Below are 19,963 nucleotides of genomic sequence, written 5' to 3' on the forward strand. Positions count from 1 at the left end.
GCCCCACCCACTTATACCTCCCCAGGTCAGCCCGTGCACTCTCGACTCTGTCAACCCGCGGCTGGCGCGTCCAATAGGGACGCCGCCAGCGCCAGGATGGCGGAGTGTTGAGTGACAGCTCAACTGACCAACCGACCCAAATCCCAGGGTCGCTACACTACCCCCTCCCAACTAAGTCTCTCGCTACGAAAGACGAACCAAACTCACCCACAGTCAACCAGATTTACTCTTTTCTTTTTTTCATTCAGTATAACCCATTCATCCGTCATAGTCTCTGCCGCACCCCAGCGAAGGGTGAGGACACGTCGCTGTGTCCTGGTGAAGAGGGAGCACTCCCTGCCTCACCGCTGGGTCTTGTTCCGGGGAAAGCACTCTTCTGTACGCACCAGAGAGTTCCAAGTAACCGTGGCTCTGCATCCGGCAGCGAGTTCCATGTCCCCATGGCTCTGTACCATGCGGCAACCCTCTCCGTCAGGCCCCAGGAGACGACAACCACCAAATACTTCTTTGGTTCCAGGTTGCTCGCGTCCTCCTGTTCCCAGACCGACAGAGAGACGCCCTCCCACAACAGACAGTCTTGCTTCCCACTAGCTAGTGCTAGCCACGTTAGCTTACGTTAGCTCCCGTTAGCCCGCACGAGCCCACGTTAGCTCATTCTCCCCCGACACTTTTAATGTCCATACTTCGCCGAATATCCCACTTCAGACACCAATGTAACGTTCGCGGTTCCAACAATATAGACGACTCTCGAGGCAGATTGGTAGTTCTCAGTGCAGGTCTTTATTCACAGTTCTCCATTACAGGTTGCAGTATCAGACTCATTGCTACCATTTCCCATGCCCCGAGAGAGAGTGCACGCTGGGCGCCCCACCCACTTATACCTCCCCAGGTCAGCCCGTGCACTCTCGACTCTGTCAACCCGCGGCTGGCGCGTCCAATAGGGACGCCGCCAGCGTCGGGATGGCGGAGTGTTGAGTGACAGCTCAACTGACCAACCGACCCAAATCCCAGGGTCGCTACAGTATATTCAAAGAATACTATGAAAAGTTATACTCACAACCCGAGATGGAAAACGAGGAGAAAATTGTACAGTTTTTATCATCCTTGGATCTCCAGAGTATAGGGAAAATAGAGAACAAAGCCCTGATTTCCCCCATCACTAGGGATGGGTACCGAATTCTGTACTTTTAAAAGGTACTTACCAAAACACGTCGGTACTACCGAGTATCGATTCACGTGAGATAATTTTTTTTTCTTTTTTTTTACACTTTTTTTTCAACCTTTTTTCTTTTCATGTCAACGTTCACACGCACAATATACGCTTACCTAGGATTTGACTTGATTCAACAACAAAGCAGTTGGGGCAATGACAAGCCGAAAACTGTTGAAAGTGTAGTTATTTGAAGTTTGGATTTTTTTTTTAAACGACTGAGGTAGGTAGATTACATTTTTAGAGACTAAAGTACCAAAAAAAGGTACCGTTGGGTACCGGTATCGATTCACAGGTACCGGTACCGTATCGGTTCAAATGTGAACGGTACCCATCCCTACCCATCACGAAGGAAGAACTAGACATAGCCATAGGAAGACTGAAATTACGAGCTGTTCACATCCATACTAACTAGGAGAATGGAGGGTGTCCTCCCTGACCTGATTCACGAGGACCAGACAGGGTTTATAATAGGCAGACAGACACAGGACAAAGATGCACTTTACATGTGATAGAACAGGTGGACAGCAGCCTTGGTAAGTTTAGACGCGGAAAAGGCCTTCGACAGGGTCAGATGGTCCTTCCTGTTTAGGGTATTGGAAAGATTTGGATTTGACGATCAATTCATCAGCTGTATAAGAGCCCTATACGACAATCCAAATGCCAGAGTAAAGATCAACGGTAGCTTGTCGGACAGATTCAAACTGTTCAGACTGAGGGACGCGCCAGGGATGTTGGGCAAGCCCGCCCTATTCGCGATTTTTGTAGAACCATTAGCCCAAGCCATTAGAGAAAGTAAAGAAATTAAGGGTGTTAGAATAGCAAGGGGGGACCACAAGATAGGCCTCTTCGTGGATGATATTATAATATACCTCCAAAACCCAAACCTGACCTTCCCCAAGTTAATGACCATACTTGATACTTAATGATTATGGCTGGATGTCAGGATACAAGCTGAATGTCACGAAAACCCAGATTCTCACCTACAACTTCTCACCCAGTAATGGAATGAGGAATGAGTACAAACTACAAACTGAATTGGGAAGCTGAATCAATGACTTACCTGGGAGTGATTATCACCAAGGATATGTGCAAATTAGAAGCAGCCAATTACAATAAGATTAATGATAAATTACAGAAGGATTGGTCGAGATGGGCTACACTACACTCATGATGGATTTCAGCACCAGAATAGAAGTGATCAAAATGAATATATCTGCCAAGGCTGTTGTATCTCTTCCTCTCACTACCGGTCAAGGTCCCCGACTCCCAATTCATAGCATGGGACAAACAGATCTCTAGGTTCATATGGGCGGGGGGCAGACCTAGGGTGAAATTCAAAACATTGCAAATTGAAAAAGAGGGAGGAGGCTTGACACTACCTAATCTAAAGGAATACTACTATGCAGCCCAGCTGAGATACGCCGTTTACTGGTGCTCAAGAACATACAGGGCCAGGTGGAAGGACATAGAGACACACCTAGGATGTGTCCAATAATGAATCCTGAAAAATGGGTAAGACATCTACTTATGCAAAAACGGAAAAGGTTTCTAACTGAAAATGTGAAAAAGTGACTGTGAAAAGGAAATGGAGAATGTTTGTGAAAATGATGTAAAAAAAGTGACGTTGGAAAGAAAAAGAGGAAAATGAACAAAAATAAAGAGTTATATAAAAAAAAAAGCTTGTTAGGACTCAGAATCAGTATCGGCAGTGAATAAATTATATCATAAAGAGACATCCTTGTAGTTCAGGGTTTGATATCATACAGAGAGACATCCTTGTAGTTCAGGGTTTGATATCATACAGAGAGACATCCATGTAGTTCAGGGTTTTATATAATACAGAGACACACTTGCCTGACATCTACAGAAATTAATTATTAATATTATCCATTTAAGGGTAATATTGACCGCTAAAGGTCCAAAGGGTTTGCAAGCCTTAGGAAACATCAATTTATCTATCTGCATTTTGTGTTCAGTTGTACAAAGTAGTGACTTCATAACCAAATGTCTCCTCTGTGGTTGTGTATTTGCATAACACTGTTAGAGAAGAGAAGAGAAGAGAAGAGAAGAGAAGAGAAGAGAAGAGAAGAGAATAAAAAAATATGTGCAATGTTCAAGTTCAAGTCCAGTTCATCTAGCCTTAATGAGGATGCTCAATAAAGCGAATGACTAATGTAATATAACCCACACTATTAATTATCATAGTTGTGGTAAATATGTCATAATGAAGATGGTTATTCAATAACATTCATCCTGGTGGTTTATTTAGTGAGGCCCAGATGAATTTCACACCTCTCTCTCGCTCCCTCCCTCTCTCTCTCAGTGTGTCACACACGCACACACTCACACACACACACACACACACACACTAATGTGTTGTGAATTCATTCATCACTCCATGGTAGAATTAGCATGACTCTTTCAATAGAGTAGTGATAGAGACATATAAACAGACAGAGAACAGAGTTTCAATAGAGCAGAAATAGAGACAAATAACTATTCAAACTCAAAGATTCATAAACATGACACTCAACTATTCAAACTCAAAGATTCAGAAACTATTCAGAGTCCAAGAAACTCAAAGATTCCTACTAGAGATGATAAAGGATGTGACCCTGAATTCAAACCTGGATCACAAGTAAATAGCTTGTAGCTTATTGCTTATAAAGTTTGTGTTTACAAGGATAGCTACAACCACAATGACGTATTTCAAGCAACTGCCTGTTGTGTTGTATCACAGTACTTTAGCTAATGTTAGCTACTTCTCAACACCTGTTATTGAAGCAGGTTGGTACATATACATAGGGGTTAGGTGCCTTGCCCAGGGGAACTTGGGTAGTACTGGCACTGTCAGTACCGGGAAATTCAACCTGCAACCCTTGCCCTGACCTGACCACTAAAGTTCAAGTTCAAGTTCGTTTTTATTTGTCACTATTATAATATAATGTACATGTACTCTTCTACAGTGAAATGCTTGGTTCTATATGAGCCCCTGAGAATGTGCTTCATACAGTAAAAAAGTAGTAAAAGAGGAATAACACTATACAATACAATATACAAGCTAAAGTACAACCCAAGTACAATCAAAGTACAGTGAGTAAAAATGCAGACAATGAGGTACAAAACGTTAAGGCAAGGTGCAAATGCAAATGAGGTATGAATGTAGTGCAAATCTCTTCAATAAATAGATAAATATAATGTAGTGTTAAAGTGTCTAAACTAAAGTGAGTGTTTGTTTACTTTAAAGTGAGTGTGTGCATGTGGATGTGTGTGCAATAAGTGTAGATGGATGGTTGGGTTCATGGTGTTACATAGAGTCATTGAGCATCCTGGTGGCCTGGGGAGTGGCGATCAAGGCATTCACATATAGTCCAGACATGGACACGGACTGGAGTCTGCTGGGGACGGCGCCGTGGACAAAAATTATGCAACAGCAGACATGTTCTCGTAGACATGTCCATGCATCACTCAATGTTTCTGTCTTCACGTACCTACAGTACCCATCCTCACATATCTACCCGTCTCAAAGTCACCATTTCTGTCCTCACGTACCTACCCATCCTCACATATCTACCCGTCTCAAAGTCACCATTTCTGTCCTCACGTAGCTACCCGTCTTCACATATCTACCCGTCTCAAAGTCACCATTTCTGTCCTCACGTCCTCTACCTGTCCTCACATATCCTCACATATCTACCTGTCTCAAAGTCACCATTTTTGTCCTCACATATCTACCTGTCTCAAAGTCACCATTTCTGTCCTCACGTCCCAACAGTACAGTACAGACAGCTGAGGAGACACTGGCTGTCCTCACGTCTACAGTACAGACAGCTGAGGAGACACTGTCTGTCCTCACGTCTACAGTACAGACAGCTGAGGAGACACTGGCTGTCCTCATGTCTACAGTACAGACAGCTGAAGAGACACTGGCTGTCCTCACGTCTACAGTACAGACAGCTGAGGAGACACTGGCTGTCCTCACGTCTACAGTACAGACAGCTGAGGAGACACTGGCTGTCCTCACGTCTACAGTACAGACAGCTGAGGAGACACTGGCTGTCCTCACGTCTACAGTACAGACAGCTGAGGAGACACTGGCTGTCCTCACGTCTACAGTCCGACAGCTGAGGAGACACTGGCTGTCCTCATGTCTACAGTACAGACAGCTGAGGAGACACTGGCTGTCCTCATGTCTACAGTACAGACAGCTGAGGAGACACTGGCTGTCCTCACGTCTACAGTACAGACAGCTGAGGAGACACCGTCTGTCCTCACGTCTACAGTACAGACAGCTGAGGAGACACTGGCTGTCCTCACGTCTACAGTACAGACAGCTGAGGAGACACTGGCTGTCCTCATGTCTACAGTACAGACAGCTGAGGAGACACTGGCTGTCCTCATGTCTACAGTACAGACAGCTGAAGAGACACTGGCTGTCCTCACGTCTACAGTCCGACAGCTGAGGAGACACTGGCTGTCCTCACGTCTACAGTACAGACAGCTGAGAAGACACTGGCTGTCCTCACATCTACAGTCCGACAGCTGAGGAGACACTGACTGTCCTCACGTCTACAGTACAGACAGCTGAGGAGACACTGGCTGTCCTCACGTCTACAGTACAGACAGCTGAGGAGACACTGGCTGTCCTCATGTCTACAGTACAGACAGCTGAGGAAACATTGGCTGTCCTCACGTCTACAGTCCGACAGCTGAGGAGACACTGGCTGTCCTCACGTCTACAGTACAGACAGCTGAGGAGACACTGACTGTCCTCACGTCTACAGTCCGACAGCTGAGGAGACACTGGCTGTCCTCACGTCTACAGTCCGACAGCTGAGGAGACACTGGCTGTCCTCACGTCTACAGTCCGACAGCTGAGGAGACACTGTCTGTCCTCACGTCTACAGTACAGACAGCTGAGAAGACACTGGCTGTCCTCACGTCTACAGTACAGACAGCTGAGGAGACACTGGCTGTCCTCACGTCTACAGTACAGACAGCTGAGGAGACACTGGCTGTCCTCACGTCTACAGTACAGTACAGACAGCTGAGGAGACACTGTCTGTCCTCACGTCTACAGTCCGACAGCTGAGGAGACACTGGCTGTCCTCAAGTCTACAGTCAGACAGCTGAGGAGACACTGGCTGTCCTCACGTCTACAGTACAGACAGCTGAGGAGACACCGGCCGCCCTCACGTCTACAGTACAGACAGCTGAGACACTGGCTGTCCTCACGTCTACAGTACAGTCCCGACAGCTGAGGAGAGACCTTGTCCTTCTCCACCTCTAGTTATTATACTTTAAACTTCTCTGGACAACAAGGCTGCTGAGTTATTGAGCACATAATCTCACACATATCACAGCACTGTAAACAGTCTGTAAAAACTCATTCGATTTAACATTGAGAGCTTAAGAGTGTGTCCTTCAAGTGAAGCCAGCTGGTATGGAGGACGTTATTCCATATATTAAAGTACAGCTCAGTAGATTATGAACACTGGAGGGGAAAACATTATACATGAATTAATGAATAAAATGAAAAGGAAATAGCATAACCTTAAAGGTCAGTGAGGCATTGTGTTGTGAAAATATCACCTTTAAGCTAGTAAGGTGTTTTATATACTAGGGCTGCTCGATTATGGCAAAAATCATAATGGACTATTATGTTGGTCAATATTGAGATCACGATTATTTAACACAATGATTCATTGACTTTGTAAATGTCATTTACATGTATTTATCGAGTGAATGTCCTTGAACTTTAAATATAATTAATCTGAAAAAATAAAACATGACCTGGCTAATCATTTTGATACCATGTACTGAATATGGATTGTACTGCTGCTGCATATAGGGGCCTACATCAAAATGTATCAAGAAATAGACAGCAGACTATATAATACACTATATATGTGCAGAGTGCAGACAGATAGTTAGATGTACATCAAACGATAGTCCTATCGGTATCACTGTTCATATATTTAGTACTGTATGTGCACATCTATCACTATTCATATATTTAGTACTGTATGTGCACATCTATCACTATTCATATATTTAGTACTGTATGTGCACATCTATCACTATTCATATATTTAGTACTGTATGCACAACTATCACTATTCATATATTTAGTACTGTATGTGCACATCTATCACTATTCATATTTAGTACTGTATGTGCACATCTATCACTATTCATATTTAATACTGTATGTGCACATCTATCACTATTCATATATTTCAATGTTAGCAGCATGACAGACATACAATATGGCCTTGAAGGGAAGTGATCCAATATTGGATCAACATACTGTAACACCAAAATTACACTTCGTTCTAACCACCTGAGCCAAGCTGCACCAGGAAAGAAAACGACCTCTGAAAAGTCTAAATAAAGTATGATATATCTTTAGTGTTGAATACATGATGTATTACAAGAGTAAAACTGGAGCCCTGGAGCACTGATTGAAACTAGAAACATGAGTCTCTGTGATGCTCCTACCCTCCCACCACCTACCATACAAAGACACCTCCTCTAAGAGTTGGTTCACTTTGTTTCAAATTTCAGATTATAAACAATATGCAAACATGTCTAACTAGTTATTGTAGAGGTAATTGTTTCTTCTCAAAACTATCCAGTGCGGCTGTAACTGTTTCACACGCAGCCTGCTAGCAAAGCAAACTCAATCACAGCCAGACTAAGCAATAATTACAGTTGATGATGTAATCAGTAGGATCTCTTTAAAGGGCCAAAGAGGATGTATTCACGGAAACGGGGGTGGGGGTTGGGGGGTGGGTGGGGGGGTTCTTACAAGTGGTTTACTAACAAAGGAGTTCACTGGCGAGAACGGACCGCCCACATGGCTACCGTTGGCATGAATGGATGCAAACAATCTGTCGCCACAGCAACAGGGCCCTGGCTTTGTGCACAGCTGACTGCATTGATTGGCTGGCAAGGTCTGGGAAAGACGACCAAACAGTCCCTAACAATTAAGGAGCAGCTAGCTTACTTTCTGCTCCTCCCTGGGGAGGTGTGTGAGTGACGTGAACCTGCTTGGTTTATAGAAGGCAAGACCTGGGCATCTAAAAAGGCACATCAAGAACCTCACTTCTAAGAACCTCACTTTCAACAGACAAATAATCAAAACTGTCACTGTTTCCCATGTATTAGTCAAATACATAAGGAAACCAAATCCAATTTGCCATGATTCTGTACGCTTAAGTCTGTACCAAAAGCCATGAGATTCAAAATCTCTTTTCCAAGGGAGACCTGGCCAAACATGACACAAGTGGCTACAGTACATTTACATTTACATTTAGTCATTTAGCTGACGCTTTTATCCAAAGCGACTTACAAGTTCTGTACGACAAGTCATCAGGAAGGGTACAACTCTTACAGCTGAGTAACAATGTTCATCAAAGTGTTGCGTGTTACAGTGTAGGTTAGTTTATTAGGACAAGTGCATGACAGTAAGATTAGTTAGGGTTAGATTTTATTATAATTTTTTTTTTAGATAATGGTTGAAGAAGTGCGTCTTTAGTCGACGGCGAAAGATTGGACGGGTTTCGGCTGTCCTAACTGGGGTGGGTAGTTCATTCCACCATTGTGGGGCAAGGACTGAGAATAGGCGACTTCTCTTTGATGACCCTCCCGGAGCTTGGATAGGAGTAGGTCTGAGGCGGCCAGAAGATGCAGAGCGTAGGGGTCTTGAGGGTGTGTAGTTAGAGACCATTGACCGGAGGTAGGCGGGAGCGGTTCCCTTTGCTGCACGGTATGCTAGGTCGGCCTTGAAGCGGATACGTGCAGCAATACAGTGCAGTGCAGGTCCCCAGCGAGCAGTGCGTTGCAGTAGTCGAGGCGGGAGATGACTGTTGATTGGACGAGGAGTTGGGTGGCTTCTTTTGTCAGGAAGGGGCGGATCCTTCTGACGTTGCTCAGGAGGAATCTGCAGGTTCTGGTTGTCGCTGCGATGTGAGCAGAGAAGTTCAACTGGTCGTCGAGGACAACACCAAGGTTCTTGGCGGTCGGGGACGTGGTCACAGCTGCATTCTCGACTGTGACAGTACACACCATGGAAACATAAAACAGACAATACAGTACAACAGCTTACAATACGCTATATCACAAGTCAGTCAGGATCAGAAACAGGAGCAAACATTTAGCATAAGATCGACACTCTTCTTTTTCTTTCGGCTTTTCCCGTCAGGGGTCGCCACAGCGGATCATCCGTTTCCATCTGTTTCTGTCATCTGCGTCGTCCTCCGTCACTCCCACTGCCTGCATGTCCTCCTTCACTGTGTCCATAAACCTCCTCTTGGGCCTTCCCCTCCTCCTCTTTCCTGGCAGCTCCATCTCCAGCATCCTCCTCCTGGCCCCTTTAAATGTCCTAACACAACCCCCCCCAATGTACAGTAAATGACCAAGTATGGTCTTGTCAATATTCCAATGTACGGTTTTGCTTGTTCAGTTGTACAGTGTCCCTCACCCACTCCTCCTACCCAACCTCCCCCCCCAACCTCCTCCAATGTACAGTTTCTATGTCAAATGTATATACTCTCTTTACTGGACTCTTTTCGTATCACAAACAGTACTGTATTTGCAAATCTGGTATGTCATAAATGTATAGATGTAGCAGTATGTTGACTGACCCAGTCCTACAGAACCAGCACATTGACAGAAATAAATGACAAGCTGACCCGACATTAAGCACTGTAATGACGGAAATGAACGAGTCGCTGAAGCACACTGTGCATCATGTCTGTGCAACCCAATGGAGAATACAAACTCGTAACCTTTATTTTGCGCTTGCGTTTGCCATATACATATATACTGCAAAATAAAGGCCTTTTTTCGTTAAGGTTTTTTCAAGTTAGATTAAGACCTTGAGTGGAATCCCGTTCTATTCACATAACTGTATTTGTTTATTGATGGCGCTTTGAAAGCTACACAACACAGGTACAGTCTATTGCTCCGATGATGTAGGGTAACCTGGCGTAAAATCCTCTCTTGGCCTCGGCCTGCTGTTATTATTGATATATGGATATTGTATGATAGTTACTTTTAGATAATGGTTGAAGAAGTGCGTCTTTAGTCGACGGCGAAAGATTGGACGGGTTTCGGCTGTCCTAACTGGGGTGGGTAGTTCATTCCACCATTGTGGGGCAAGGACTGAGAATAGGCGACTTCTCTTTGATGACCCTCCCGGAGCTTGGATAGGAGTAGGTCTGAGGCGGCCAGAAGATGCAGAGCGTAGGGGTCTTGAGGGTGTGTAGTTAGAGACCATTGACCGGAGGTAGGCGGGAGCGGTTCCCTTTGCTGCACGGTATGCTAGGTCGGCCTTGAAGCGGATACGTGCAGCAATACAGTGCAGTGCAGGTCCCCAGCGAGCAGTGCGTTGCAGTAGTCGAGGTGGGAGATGACTGTTGATTGGACGAGGAGTTGGGTGGCTTCTTTTGTCAGGAAGGGGCGGATCCTTCTGACGTTGCTCAGGAGGAATCTGCAGGTTCTGGTTGTCGCTGCGATGTGAGCAGAGAAGTTCAACTGGTCGTCGAGGACAACACCAAGGTTCTTGGCGGTCGGGGACGTGGTCACAGCTGCATTCTCGACTGTGACAGTAACCATGGAAACATAAAACAGACAATACAGTACAACAGCTTACAATACGCTATATCACAAGTCAGTCAGGATCAGAAACAGGAGCAAACATTTAGCATAAGATCGACACTCTTCTTTTTCTTTCGGCTTTTCCCGTCAGGGGTCGCCACAGCGGATCATCCGTTTCCATCTGTTTCTGTCATCTGCGTCGTCCTCCGTCACTCCCACTGCCTGCATGTCCTCCTTCACTGTGTCCATAAACCTCCTCTTGGGCCTTCCCCTCCTCCTCTTTCCTGGCAGCTCCATCTCCAGCATCCTCCTCCTGGCCCCTTTAAATGTCCTAACACAACCCCCCCCAATGTACAGTAAATGACCAAGTATGGTCTTGTCAATATTCCAATGTACGGTTTTGCTTGTTCAGTTGTACAGTGTCCCTCACCCACTCCTCCTACCCAACCTCCCCCCCCAACCTCCTCCAATGTACAGTTTCTATGTCAAATGTATATACTCTCTTTACTGGACTCTTTTCGTATCACAAACAGTACTGTATTTGCAAATCTGGTATGTCATAAATGTATAGATGTAGCAGTACTGTCTATCTGTATGTCATGTATGTCATATATGTTATGATGAATTGAAAATGGGGGACCCTGATGTAAACAAGACAAAAGTCTTTCTCTGGTCTGCATCCCCTTAACAATTGTATGTATTGAGCTGTACTGTACTGTACCCATTCTGCAATCTGTTAATAAAATCTTCAATCAATCAATCAATGTACCCCACCTCCCTCCTCCGCACATGTCCAAACCATCTCAGTCTTGCTTCTCTCACTTTCTGCCCGAACTGCTCAACATGGGCCGTTCCTCTGATGTAGACATTTTCGATTTTGTCCAACATTGTTACTCCCAGAGAGAACCTTAACATCTTCATCTCTGCCACCTCCAGCTCCGCCACCTCCAGCATAAGATCGACACTGATTTGTTTAAAACGAGTTCAAAAGGAAAAACGTGATCAAGCTGAAGCTTTGACTGCAGTTCGTTCCAGGACCAGGGTGCAAGATAATCAAATGCCTTTTTACTAAAGACAGTGTTCTGTGCTACGTGTATATTTAACTCTATAACAGTACATTTGAAATTACATTAGTCTCTGCCACTGAATTAGAAAGCATTTAATGACAAGTATCCTCTGCAGTGAATCCATCCCAGGGCCCTCATTTATCAATAATGGGTAGAAAGTAGGGCTGGGCGATATAAGGATAAATATCGCGATATATTTTAATAATCGATATCGAATATCGAAATAATTTTTTTTTTTTTTTTTTTTTTTTGCAACAGGGCAGTTTTAAAACCAGAGACAGTGGACAGACTTGTCTTTTTTGCCTGCAACTTAAAGTAATGGCTTTGCTTGTCCAAATGACAATACTGACCAAATTGAGATTTCTTTTTCTCTTGTCCGTTTATTTTGTTTGCTTTCTAATTTAAAATACAGTTTGAAACCGTCTGTACACAGTAGGCTATGTGTGCTAGCAGAACTAGACTCCAGTCACGAGTCACGGTGCACATGTGCGGTCACTGCGGTGGTTTGTCCACCAAAAAAGCGCCAAAAGATCGAAAATAAACTAGCAGAGCCAGAACTGTTCAACTCCCCTGGAGCCACAGCCAGCAGAGAAGCCGGTTTACTTTCGCTTTTAAACCAGCTGCAGCCTGAGAACTGGAGTGTGAGGGGATGTAACACTAAAGATGGCGGCAATGACAAAGAATTGCTGCAAAATAAACATACATATGTTGTTAAAAAAAAAAAAAAAAATGTTTAATACTTATAACAATTCGATAATTATCGATATCGAGAAATATGATAACATTATCATATCGTTATCGCGATATGATTTTTTTCCATATCGCCCAGCCCTAGTAGAAAGTGTTCTATTTTCGTTCCTAAGCACGGAATTTAGAATGTCTCTACGCACAGAAAAATCGGGATTTATCAAACGTGTGTACACAGGTCCTACGCACACCTGCAAGTACTCCGTGTGGACAGTGTTGATAAATACCACTTGTTCTACGTAGGGATGCACCGATCCGATATTGGTATCGGTATCGGCCACCGATATCAGTAAAATAGCTGGATCGGGTATCGGTAAAAAAAGAAATATATCGAATTAAAAAAAATTATATTATAAATAAGAAATAAAATAAGAAATACCCATTCAGTACATTTATATCTATGTGTTAATTTGTTACATTTAGTTTCACTAAGTTAGGAAAGTAATGTTTTAAGTCAAGCCTGATGTTGCCTTGCACAAAAGAATGATCCCAGTCTCTTCCACACAGTGACAGTGAGGCATACAGTTTATTAATTGAATGAATGAAGTTTATTTTCTGTCTTTGTTTACCACAAATCAAAAACACACTTGTGATCCTTTACAATTCTTAAAAACAAAATATATTTTAATAAAAAAAATAAAAATAAAATGGTATCCCTAGTTCTACGCTCCGCGCTCGTGCACAATTGTAAGTATTTGCATACAGAACCGCCCCTAATTAACCATATGGTAATGAAACACCCCCATAGAATGTGGAAAAAATGGGCTCTGCGAACTATGAGAAACTTCACTGAAAGAGCGAGATTGATCAGAGGTCTAACCAACACATTTAACGTATACAGCATTTTCCGTTGTGAACAATCTTATTTGGAAACATGACACAGAATAATAGTATTTAGCTTTTTATTTTGAACAATATTTAATCGTATGATTATAGATATTTCTAGAGAATAAATAAATCCAATGAAATTGTCAATTTCACAGACAACTGCACTGAGGAGGAGGGAGCGTGCAGACTATCTTCGGTGCGCCGAGAGCCAAGGATGTTGACTGACCCAGTCCTACAGAACCAGCACATTGACAGAAATAAATGACAAGCTGACCCGACATTAAGCACTGTAATGACGGAAATGAACGAGTCGCTGAAGCACACTGTGCATCATGTCTGTGCAACCCAATGGAGAATACAAACTCGTAACCTTTATTTTGCGCTTGCGTTTGCCATATACATATATACTGCAAAATAAAGGCCTTTTTTCGTTAAGGTTTTTTCAAGTTAGATTAAGACCTTGAGTGGAATCCCGTTCTATTCACATAACTGTATTTGTTTATTGATGGCGCTTTGAAAGCTACACAACACAGGTACAGTCTATTGCTCCGATGATGTAGGGTAACCTGGCGTAAAATCCTCTCTTGGCCTCGGCCTGCTGTTATTATTGATATATGGATATTGTATGATAGTTACTTGGGGGCAGCGTTTCCGTTAGCCGGTAATTACCGGTTTTTGACCGGCAAAATCTGTTGAAGTCCGACTTATTTAATATCTCCGGTCTTAATGTCCGGTGAAAATAATTCCCTGAGTCTAAGCACAATTTGATTATTTGAATTGTATTAAAATAGGCTAAAATTAAATAGCCTATGCGATGAACGAAACGATCATTACATTTGTTTCCTCGTTGCTTCTAATAATGACAACGACGTTGTCGGCGAGAGCTTAGTGCTGGGTGTGCGAGTGCATGTGAAGCTGCAGAGCCAGAGAGGCAACGGCACAATGCAGTATTCCATCAGTACTCCAATTCGGCCATTTTCAGCCAATGTTGGGTGGGGGGCGCTGTTGTGCGGTTCCCAGAAAAGAGCCAATAACAGCTAAATCAGCTTCTCTGCAGCGCCATACTCTTTGCAAATAAGTCGTTGCGAGGTGGAGAGAGTCGTCACGCAAACCACGATAATGTTGCCGTCTCTCTGCTTTCTCAGTTCTTCGCTTGATATAATTAATACAAATGTCCAATATAACGGAATTCGTTAGCTCATAAAAATGTGATTATAACAGACTGCTGTTTAGTGTCGGACCGACTGCCCACATACGCGGTCTATTTTAGTTCAAGTCAGCAGCAGCACGGAGTATCGAGGGACTTATTTTATTTGGAATATATTAATTAATGACTGTATACGCAAAAGTAGCCTAGTTTTAAGTAATAATATTATAAATCTACATGCCTTGAGGATGACATTCTTTATTCTAAACTATGACCGGAATTAATCTCATTTGTCCGGTAGATTGAAATCTTGCAGGTCACGGAGACCGACAACAATTTTTTCTAACGGAAACCCTGCTTGGGGGTTGGGGAAATTACGACATCCAACACTGCGTTTTGTTCCACACTCCAATTTGGGTCCCAAATTGCGGTACAAATCAAGGAGAATGTGTCTCGGGTAGCGGACTCTACTTAATATTATGTTCTCTCTCTGCAAATAGACTGCCCTATCTCTGAAAACAGCTCCCCGTGAGAAGTATTCCTATACCGCTATAAACAATGCTGAATTCATTCAGAAAGACCTATTCCAAATGCTATTTTTAGGGTTTGACAATAATTACATTAATGTCGCTATTTTACAATGAACTATAATTAATTACGTGTCATACCGAACACGTCTTTGTTGGAACTCTAATGCATGAAAGCTTATTCCGTCCGTCTGCAGTGACTGCAGTCTTCCTATTCTACCGCTTGGTGACATGTACGCACGGTCCGAGCTGTGCGTAGATATAATCTCAAGCACACGTTCATGTTGATAAATCCCACACTTTGCTTAGAAATGATCGTACGCAGGCGGTTAGGTGGCCGAGCGGAGATTGCGTTCGTCACCAGCCCCGGAGCCGTGAGCTGGATTCGCCTGTTCGAATCCAGCTCACAGCTCCGGGGTTGTCACCAGCTTGGCTGGCCGTCTGCACTAATACAATTGGCTGTATTAGAGGGTGGGAGAAGCTGGCGGGGTGGGTCCGGGTCGTTGTAAACAGCGACTCCTACAGTTCGGTCGGGGCGCCTGCTAAGCGCGGATAGGACTCGAGGGGGATAGTGTGGTCCTCCCACACGCTACGCCCTCTCGATGAGAATCCGCGCTGCCAGGTGAAAAGAAGCGGTGATTGGCTGGACGTGTGTCGGAGGAAGCACGTGGTAGCCTCCACTCTCCCAGATGATCTGACTGTGGGGGGTAAGTGCGCAGCGACCAGGAAGGGACTGGGAATTGGCATACGACTAACATTGGGATGGGAGAAAATCGGAGGAAAATGGAGGGGGAAAAAGACAAAAAAAAAAAAAAAAAAAAATGATCGTACGCACGGTTTACGCACATATCTGTGTGTACGCAGCATTGATAATTGAGGGCCCAGGTTTCTAGCTGCAGTGGAGCAGCAGCCACAGTCCAGCGCCCAGGCAACCAGCTCCAGCTGTAAAGGCAGTACCTTGGTCAATAACAATGGCAGGAGTGTGTATCAACAATAGCATGCATATCTTTTGTGGTGTGGAAGTAAACCGAAGGAAACCACGCGAACACAGGGAGAACACAACACACAAGAAAGCCCCGGTCGGGGTCAAACCCGGGTCGTTCTTGCTGTGAGGCGACACTGCACCGCCGTACCACCCAGACCAACCCAGACCCAGCCAGACCCACCCACTGTGGCTGATAGCTGAGCGGTCAGAGCATCGAAGTACAACCCTCAACCTCCTCCCTTCTGGTCACTATTACTCCATATCAAGCATATTTAACCTACAGGTCTGCTAGCTGTCCTCTTGATAATACAGAGCTGTAGAAGAAGAGTTGACTACATGTCTGCTAGCTGTCCTCTTGATAATACAGAGCTGTAGAAGAAGAGTTGACTACAGCTCTGCTAGCTGTCCTCTTGATAATACAGAGCTGTAGAAGAAGAGTACAGCGGTAACTGTGTCAGTCGGCAGCAGGCTTATTTAAAGCTGGAATAAACCAAAACACCTGAGGGACAAACCAGTGTCCTGCTCACATGAGCCTTAACCACCAACGTCAGCCCAGTTAAACACACACACACAGAGAGAGAGAGACACACACACGCATACACACACAATTGATGTGCCTCCAAAAGAAAACAACAAATGACTGTTGTAATGACATTAACAACAAAGCAAAACAAAACATGAGTTGGTTGTTTACGTACATGTAGGCCTACAGTATGTCAGTCGTTAGCTACAGCGTGGTCAGTATGTGTCAGTCATTAGCTACAGCGTGGTCAGTATGTGTCAGTCATTAGCTACAGTGTGGTCAGTATGTGTCAGTCATCATTAGCTACAGTGTGGTCAGTATGTGTCAGTCATTAGCTACAGCGTGGTCAGTATGTGTCAGTCGTTAGCTACAGCATGGTCAGTATGTGTCAGTCATTAGCTACAGTGTGGTCAGTATCACAGTATGTGTCAGTCATCATTAGCTACAGCGTGGTCAGTATGTGTCAGTCGTTAGCTACAGTGTGGTCAGTATGTGTCAGTCGTTAGCTACAGCGTGGTCAGTATGTGTCAGTCGTTAGCTACAGCGTGGTCAGTATGTGTCAGTCATTAGCTACAGCGTGGTCAGTATGTGTCAGTCATTAGCTACAGCTTGGTCAGTATGTGTCAGTCATTAGTCATATAACCAAATTATCTGTCACAGAACCACTATGTTGGACCAAACCAAATGATCTACCCCTGTCATAGAACCACTGTGTTGGACCAAACCAAATGATCTACCCCTGTCACAGAACCACTGTGTTGGGCCAAACCAAAATAATCTTCCACTGAACTGAACCCAGTGTGGAATTTCACAGCCTCAAAAGTTGAACCTAATGAGCTTGGTGGCAGTAATAAGCCTTTAGTCCTGTAAGACCAGAGGCTTAGTCTGACCAGGAGGTTTGTGTGTGTGTGTGTGTGTGTGTGTGTGTGTGTGTGTGTGTGTGTGTGTGTGTGTGTGTGTGTGTGTGTGTGTGTGTGTGTGTGTGTGTGTGTGTGTGTGTGTGTGTGTGTGTGTGTGTGTGTGTGTGTGTGTGTGTGTGTGTGTTTTACACAGCCTGATCAAATCTGATTATTTTTAAATACAGTCTAAATACGGAACAGCCAACAACGGAATCTGCTTTTACCTGTTCAGACAGCGATGACAGATAAAGTCTGTTTCACATTGGTAAACATAAAGTATGTTTGAGCTTTGAGTATAGATGAAGCCTCTGTGTCAAGCCTAGAGTGACAGATGGCTAGATGGGACGGTTCTGAAAAACACTTGCTGCTCTTGACACGATGTAAAGGTTTATTATGAGTGGGAACTTACAGTAAATGCAAACATGTTTGTCCCCAACAGCCTAATGTACCGATATTATAATTACAATCCGTCATTGAATCCCATTTACTCCAGAATTAAACAAGATATGACTTTGAAATTCCATTCAAATTAATTAGGGATGGGCAGTTATTTGTTGATATGAGAGTAAAGGTGGACACTACATTGTGTGAGTACTATTATGAGTAATGTTACATTTAGCAGGTCAATCTGGCCATGGGCTTCGCCATGTTATGATTGCAGCATTTTTATTGTGTGCTAAATGTGCCTTTGACCATCTGACAATATTAAACACTTGAAAAATATCCCTTTAGTTTAAAAAAGGTACATTTTGAACAGATAAGAAATGTGCAATTAATATGAGATTAATCACAGTTAACTATGGACAATCATGCGATTAATCGTGATTACATATTTTAAATCGATTGACAGCCCTAGTTTCTATGTATTTACTAATAAATAGAAAACAGTCAGTTATGATTATTAGTTTTAGTGAAGGGGAGGATGACAGAATCATGAGTTTCATGCAAACCTTTTTTTTGGGTAGTTTGGTGAACCATTTAACCAGAGAAAACAAATCATAGAATATTCTAATACTGATGTGCCTTCAAACGTCCCTAAAATGACTAGACCCGTTTGACACAATAATACTCCTGTCAGAATAGATCTCAGCGATGTGCAATATTTTGCTCAAGAACATAACACTTTCCAGAATAATCCTTTAGTTTAAAGCATCCTTTATGTTAACGTTTAAACTTATGTTAGTAAAAATTGGGAGTTAAAAACTGAGAAAGTTCCAAACAGCTGATTTTCTACAAGTCTCTTCTGTCATGTGTGAACGCCGCCTAAACCCCCAAAACTAGAGGGTCAATGTATCCCAGAGAGCATCTCTAGTCAGCAGTGTTAACCAGTGACTCATCATCCACCCAAAATAGTGACCTCACTAGTCACTTCCTGTGATGTCATCAATCAGGTATGCTGCTGTACCCAGAACTCATAGGCTACTAAGAAACTGACACCATCTGGAGATTGAGCATTGTTGTTGTAGCCTATTGTACAAAAAGCAACGCAAATCAATGTTTCATTCATAAATTGGTTAACTGCCAATCTGCCATCTATTCTTTCAACATCTCAACCATCTTCGGTGTTCAGTTGCAGTACAGGCTACTGGTCTCTACAAACAGTGGACTCCTTATCATCCAACTACCAGAATACACGTAGAAACAGTAGTATCATGTCTACATATTAATGATCTGTGTGTGTGTGTGTGTGTGTGTGTGTGTGTGTGTGTGTGTGTGTGTGTGTGTGTGTGTGTGTGTGTGTGTGTGTGTGTGTGTGTGTGTGTGTGTGTGTGTGTGTGTGTGAGATATTTCACGTGGAACTATAAATAGTCTGTCAAACCCTGGTGTGAAATCAATATCGCCTGCCTGGTCTAGCAAAGGCATTCAACAAAGCTTCGCTTAAATTACGACAGCTTTCTACATTTGGTTGCCTTATTACACAAGTTATTTGAGCCATAGTGACCGCAAATCTACTGCATGGTCTATCCCAGTAGAACCCACTCTACTTACCTCTATTTAAGCGGAGGTTTCTGCTTGTATAATCTCTGCTTCAGCTTTTAGAATTTACTCTGGAATAATATATATACCTTTTTTTTTAATCCGCTACTTTCCACCCCGTGTTTCCAGGTCGACTCGAGTATAATACAGCAGACAGCGATGGTCCAGCTGCTGACGTGAGGAGACCGGCTGCGACTCAATGCGTCTATGTGGTCAAAGTTTTGCGCTCAGCGCACAATCACGCGTGTAAAACTGTAAACATGCGTCCATTCATGATGCGACCCACTGTACTGCAGCTCTGCTGGTGATCTGCTCAGACTGGAGCTGAACTGGGACACCGCAAGGCATCATGGACCGGTTAAAGCTGCAATGCACTTGCTTGCCACAGTGGACTTGTTTGTGTGTGTGTGTGCGCGTGCGCGCGTGCGCGTGTTCGTATGTGCGCGT

The 19,963-nt window shown here is 43.8% G+C and overlaps 1 protein-coding gene across 2 annotated transcripts in view; it reads right to left on the bottom strand.

Moving 5' to 3' along the window:
• The window catches only part of rassf8b (Ras association domain family member 8b), a 75,527-nt gene extending 55,815 nt beyond the window's left edge, over window positions 1–19,712 (bottom strand). Inside the window, exon 1 of one of the 2 annotated variants that reach the window (XM_084330362.1) lies at window positions 19,606–19,712. The gene's annotated coding sequence lies outside the window, so the exon portion shown is untranslated. The other variant, XM_084330363.1, reaches the window with a different exon arrangement.
• Window positions 19,713–19,963: the final 251 nt, after the last annotated feature.

The sequence above is a fragment of the Notolepis coatsorum genome, assembly GCF_963971535.1.
Source record: "Notolepis coatsorum genome assembly, chromosome: 15".
NCBI classification, from domain to species: Eukaryota; Metazoa; Chordata; class Actinopteri; order Aulopiformes; family Paralepididae; genus Notolepis; species Notolepis coatsorum.